Genomic DNA, 5,965 nt, shown 5'->3' on the forward strand with positions numbered 1-5,965 from the left:
GCGGCGGCACCTGGGCGGGCGGGCGAGCGGGCGAGAGAACCGGGGAGAGCGCGTTAGGCCTGGACGCCGAGGGCCGCCGCGCTGCCCGGGGCGCCTCGGCCCCGCGGGTCCTCGGGGCTCCCCGCCAGACTCGGCACCGCCCTCCTCCCGGACCGCGGCAGCCCGGCGGTTCCCCGGGCACCCCCCCCCCACCCTCCTTCCTTCCCAGCCGCCTGCTCGTCCCCGCTCCTGGGTGCGCCTCCCTGGCGGCCATCCCACAAGTGCCCTTCTCTTCCGCCACCGGATCCCAGGGGTCGGATTTTCGAGCAGGGCCGCTGCCCCCGCCGGTACCAACACGACGACACCGGACGCGTGGCCAACACGACGACACCAGCACTGGCGCGCAACACCCCCCCACCCCGCTTCCTGGGGGGCGACTGGGCAACCCTCACCCTGTGCTTCCCGCCCCGTCCAGCAGCTCCCACAGGCCCCGGGGAAGAGCCCTGGACCCAAGCAAGAGACTAGCCTTTTATTTCAGGAATAAAATCAAGTGCGGGACCGCCCGGGGTCCTGATCCTGCTCTCAGCTAGGCGGGGGCAGGCTCAGTGGCACCACTAACCTCTCCCAAGCTTTACTCCTCCCACTTAAATTAGTATTTTGTCGTCGGAACAAGAAGTTAGTAGGAACTTGGAGACTTTGGGGCTGTCCGGGGAATATCTGCGTTAAGTTACTTCACTTCCCAAAGCTTCAACTCGGTTTAAAATACTACTTCCACTTCCTAAGGCTATGAATATTAACACATGAAAAGGCCTAGCCAAGCATAAAGGAAGCGCTCAATAAGTGTTTTAGCATTACTGTTAGGTAGGGATTGCCTTTGTCTTGAAATGTTCGTGGTGTCCCCGAACGCCCTCCTTATTTTTGCAGTTTTGCGAGATTCTGGCCTTAAATCCCTTCCCCTCGCAGAGGAGTTGCGAGCTCCCCACGCCCGGTCACGGTCACTCCTGGACAACTGTACCCGGTCCGGGACCCTACAGAAGAGCACGGGCACCAGGAGGTCTAGACCAGGAAAGGGCGCGCGGTGGGGCTCAGGTCCTCTGAGTCAGGGGCCTCCGTTTGGTCTGTCACTCCGCACACCCCTAGAAAGGAAGGTCACGCAGCAGGGGGCTGGTGAGGAAAAAGGCCCCCTCAACTCGGGGCCAAGCCCCACACAATTAGGAGGTGGCGGGAGACCCGGGCGCCTTGGGGTGCGGTGTTACCCAGTGCCTTCCCAATGCCAGTGTTCAGTTTCCAAGGGCTACGAGACTCATGCAGTTGATTATCCTCTTTCCTCCAAATAAAAGGGATTCTTAGGAAAATCTCCTTGAACTTTTTCCGTGGGAGAGAGTAAGAGTTTCCAGGTAAAAACAAAAACCTCGGCCCCTTTCCTCTCCATTAGCGGCTAGGAGCGCCCGCCTCCCTTCCAGCAACCGCCCCCCCATCTCCACCCAGAACTCCCGCCCGGCTTCCGGTGCAGGCCACCCGGGGAAGCGTTTCATTCGACCGCCACCTCCCACCGCTGCGGAGACGAATGCATTTTCCATCCCTCGGGTGTCTGTTTGTTCGCTATGCAGCTGTTGGGCTCGGGGAGTCTGTAGGGACTAGGAACTCCGAAAACCTGCAGCTCCGGGCGCCCCATGCCCCGCTGGCTGATTTACAAACCCGGGGAAAAGCAAAGGCTCTGGGTTGGGGCGCGGGGGCCCAGGCAACACCTCACCCAGGCCATGCAAAACTAGCCCAGCGAGGCGCTCGAGCAGAGAGGACGGGGGAACGCGAGGCCTCCCGCCCCCTCGCCCAGGGCCCGCTCGCGGGTGCGTGCGAACTGGCTGGCGGCCCTGAGGGGCGGGGAGGCGCGGGATTAACGCGCTATCCCAAATCGCGGTGGCCGCCAGCAGGAAGCGACAGAGGCACCAGATTTCCCTTCCGCATTAAGAGGGTTTTTCCTTTTTTTCCTGCTTGGCCGACGGAGGGCTTTTTAAATTGGACGTGGAGATCCTCAATTAGAAGTGTGGCGAAGCTGGCAAAAGAGTTCAGCGGAAAACTCCCCGCCTCGCCAAAGGAGGCTCCCGGCCCCGGTTCCCGCCCTCCGCCGGGTGCGGCGCAGGCCACGAAAAGAGCTCTCCCACCTCCCCCGGACGGCGAGGGCGCATTCTTCCTTCTGCGCACCGCCGGGGCAGGCTGCAGCCGGAGCGGCTCTTTAGTTCCCGGTATTTGCCTGGCGGAGCCAGAGGAGGGGATTCGGCGGCTCGCGTTCACAGCGGTCCACGCAGAGGTTTTTCCCACACACCCCCCCACACCCCACGGGTTCCCTAATGGTCTCTTTATCGCTTTCTTAAAGCACATCTGTCCGAAGTGTTTCTGCCGCAACCGTCCGCCTTTGCTACGAGCGCGAATTGCGGAACGCGCTGCCACGTGCGGTAACCAAGCTCTCCTCCCGAAGTCGGCTCCGCCAGGTGCCCCCGCACCCGTCCTCGTACCCTGCAGGCTGGTTCCCCTCTGCGCCCAGGACTTACGCGCCCGGGAGGGCAAAAGGGGAGCGTCGCGGGCGCCGGCACCTGGTGGTCCCCAAGTCCAGGGCGGAAAGGACGTCCCAAGAGCCACAAGTGCCGGCAGAAGCCGCCGCTCGCCGCGGGGCGCTTCTGGGTTCCCAGCACCAGAGGGCGCCAGAAACCGCCGCAGTCCTGGAGCGCCCACGCGGCTGGGGCTGCGTTGTCATTTTAAGCATAGAACCGAGGAACGAGCACTCCCCCTACAATCCTTCCTCAAATGCAAATTACCACCCCCCCCGGAACTTCCGGATGTCCTCACGAACATCCCTGCTTTTCAGGCTCCTACCCCTCTTCATCCTCACTCCCTAATTTTTCTCTACCCACCTCACTTAAGCTGGTTTCTCGGCAACCTGCGTTTTGAACTCCCCCCCTCCCCCGCGTCACGGTGACAGCTTCAGCGCGTGTGAGCGATCCCGCCGCCAGTGCCCCCGCGCCTTCTTGTATCTGGCAGGCTGGGAGGTGTGTTTGGGCTTTGCCTTCGAGATCCAGGTCTCAGGAGGAGAAAAGGGAGGCGGGGGTGGGTGGCGGCGTGCTGTAACTCGGGGGCTTTCTTTTGGGATAGGGACAGAAGTTGCTGAAAAGATGAATTGCTTTTCTTAACTGTGTCTTGTGTCCTGGACGGACGGAGGGCCCAAGACCGGAGCAGGAAAAAGAATGAGCGCCGCCTTCTGCAGACAGCCTGGGAAGGGGTCTGTCTGTTAAAGGGCCCGAGGCCGGGTGCCAGACCCAGGGGCACCCGAACCCCTTGCGAGAGTGGGCTGGGGACGCAGCGGGCTCCCCGAACACCTGACACTTGTTGAAAAGGCGACACTGTCCCTGAGCCCTGCCGAAGCGAAGACGTGGCGGAACTGTGAGGGCGAGACGTGGTCGCGGCTGGGAGGAAGCCCCGCAGCTCCCTGTTCCGGGCTTTGCGGGAGGAGGTGCGTGCGGCAGGTTGGCAGCAGCACCTCCTCCTTGGGATGCTTAAGTGTATATTCAAGATGGCCTAGATGGGTGGGATGGGGGCGGGGAGGGAGGGCCAAGAGGGAGGGGATATATGTATACATATAGCTGATTCACTTCACTGTACAGCAGAAACTCACACAACATTGTAAACCACTTATACTCCCCCCCAAATATACTGTGGAAGAGTGGAGTGCGCTCTAACACATCCGCGGCAGGGCTCGGAAGAGTTGTGTTTGTCCCCACCAATGAGCGCGGGGCTGGGCAGCTCCCCCGGGGCGCGCACGTCGGCTCTGCGGGCGCGTGTGCCAGCCCCGAAACTAGGGAGGCGTCAGGAGGCTGGGGGTTCCGGCGAGAGTCATTCCCCGCCCCAAAGAGGGTTCGTTTTCACCCGGTGGGTCTGGAAACCAAACGACAGCGAAATCAGCCCTGAGGCTGTGCCAGGGTGGTGGCGGGGGTGTTACTGGGGGAGGTGGCGTAGAGTACAGACGAAAGTCATTCAACCCATCACTGAGATGGCTTAGGGGAGACCTTGAGAAGGTTCAAGAGTCTGCTCGAGGCGGAGGCCCTGGTCCGGGACTGTTCAGGAAGCCCGTCTCTTAAGCTTGACGGGGATGGTGAGGTGGGATTTCGGGCATTAGGAAAGTGCCAGCAACCGGGTTCCGACCAGGGCTAGGAATGTAGATTTGCAAGACCGCGCCGGAGGAGGTGAGCTCTCTATTTTTAGGTTCTCAGCACCTTTGCAGCAGTCCCTCCCGGGGCCTACACTTTCCCTTGGAACAGACCAAACCAAGTTACGCTCCCGGTAATGGTATCTATGCAGCTGCGCGTCCACAGAGAACCCAACTCTGGTCGTGGTAGGTTCAAAGGCGAGTCCAGTCCCGCACCTTCCCGGGACTTGACGGAAGAGCACCTCGCCGAGTCGGGGAGGGAAACTGCCCCTGTCGGATATGCCCGGGTCCAGAGGCAGCAGGGGCACCAGAGATTTTTGCCCACGAGGAAAGGCAACCTGCCCCTCCGCAAACCCAGCCTCTCCCCGGTTCCACTTCTCTCTCTCTCTTCTGTCCTCCCGGCGCTTCGGTTCCCTCTAGTGTCCCCTCTTTCTAGTCTCACCGCCTGCTCTGGGGTCCAGCCGCGCCCCCTCTGTCTCCAGCGCCGCACAGCCCGACGCACCCGCTGGCGACTCAGGCGCCCCCCGCCCACTCCCCCCAGGCCCGCTCCCCCGCTTACCTCGGATCCGGTCTCCGCAGACCTCCAGTTGGACATTAACTCCAGGAGCCCCAAGTCCCAGCCAGGAGACCCATCCGGGCCGAGGGCAGGAGCGCGGAGCCCCACCCGATAAGTCAGGGGCACGAGTTCGCAATCCTGGGGCTGCTCGGGGCAGCAAGGGCGCGCAGGAGGCGGCGGCCAAGGCTCCCGCCGCCGCCGCCGCCGCCGCCGCCGCGAGAAGGGCGAGGGATGCAGACAGCTCCCCCGCCGGCTCCCCGCACCCCCAGAAGCCGAGGTCCGAGCAGCCGCCGCTGCCTTGGGTGGGGGGTGACAGGGCTGCGCGCGCCGCGCTTGTAGCCCGGGCTGCACGGGCGCGGGGCGCGGCGGCCGGTTCAGCGGCGGCGGCCGCGCTCTGCGCCTTCTCGGGGCGCAGCGCCTGGGAGGACGAGACGCGCCGGGCTGATGCTGCCGCCGGAGCTGAGGTCTGGCCTGGAAATCCGAACGAGACACCACGTCAACCGGCGCCGAGAGTCCCGTGAAGACATGAGGGCGCCAGGAGCGCAGGCTGGTCCTTGAGAGCCCGGTCCGGGGGGCCGGGGTGGGGGAGGGGAAGCGCGGGGCCCCGTGAGGGGAGGGGTCTAGAGTCAGCGGTGGCGGGGAGGGAACGGAGAACAGTGAGGAGGCGCCCGAGCTCCCGAGGCGGGGGCTCGGGGTGCGAGTGGGTGACGCGAGGCGCCCCTCCCCGGGGTGCAGGGAGAGAGCGCTCAGCGCGTGGAGACGCTGCCGGGCTCGCGCCTCCTCCTCGCCGGGTAGATCCGGAGGAATGTGCGGAGCTCTGCGCCTACGAACCGAAGGGAGCAATCCGAACTTGACCGCGGCGCCCGCGCCCGGCTTGGCCCTCGCGCCTCGCTCTCTGAGCCGGGGCTCTGTCGGGTAGAGGGCTACCCTGGGCTTTCCTCGCGCCCGTCGAAGCCTCTCCTTCCTCCTCGGGTGTCTAGCCCTCTGGCTTTTCTGCAGGGCAGAAGGCAGTGGCGAGGAGAACAGTTGCTGGCCGGAGTTCTCCTAGCACTGCGAAGGAGAGATGTGCAGCGGCCCAGGGAGGGAAGCCGAGTGTTTGCCAGGGCACGCTGAGAGTGGGGAAGAATTTATAGGGCTCTCGCTCCGTGACGTGCCCTCCAGTGGCTTTTCTGATTCGCTTTCTGACCTAAACACACATTAGTTTAGTCCCCATGCTAGGGCCAACACGGTCT

The sequence above is a fragment of the Balaenoptera musculus genome, chromosome 3, assembly GCF_009873245.2.
Source record: "Balaenoptera musculus isolate JJ_BM4_2016_0621 chromosome 3, mBalMus1.pri.v3, whole genome shotgun sequence".
NCBI classification, from domain to species: Eukaryota; Metazoa; Chordata; class Mammalia; order Artiodactyla; family Balaenopteridae; genus Balaenoptera; species Balaenoptera musculus.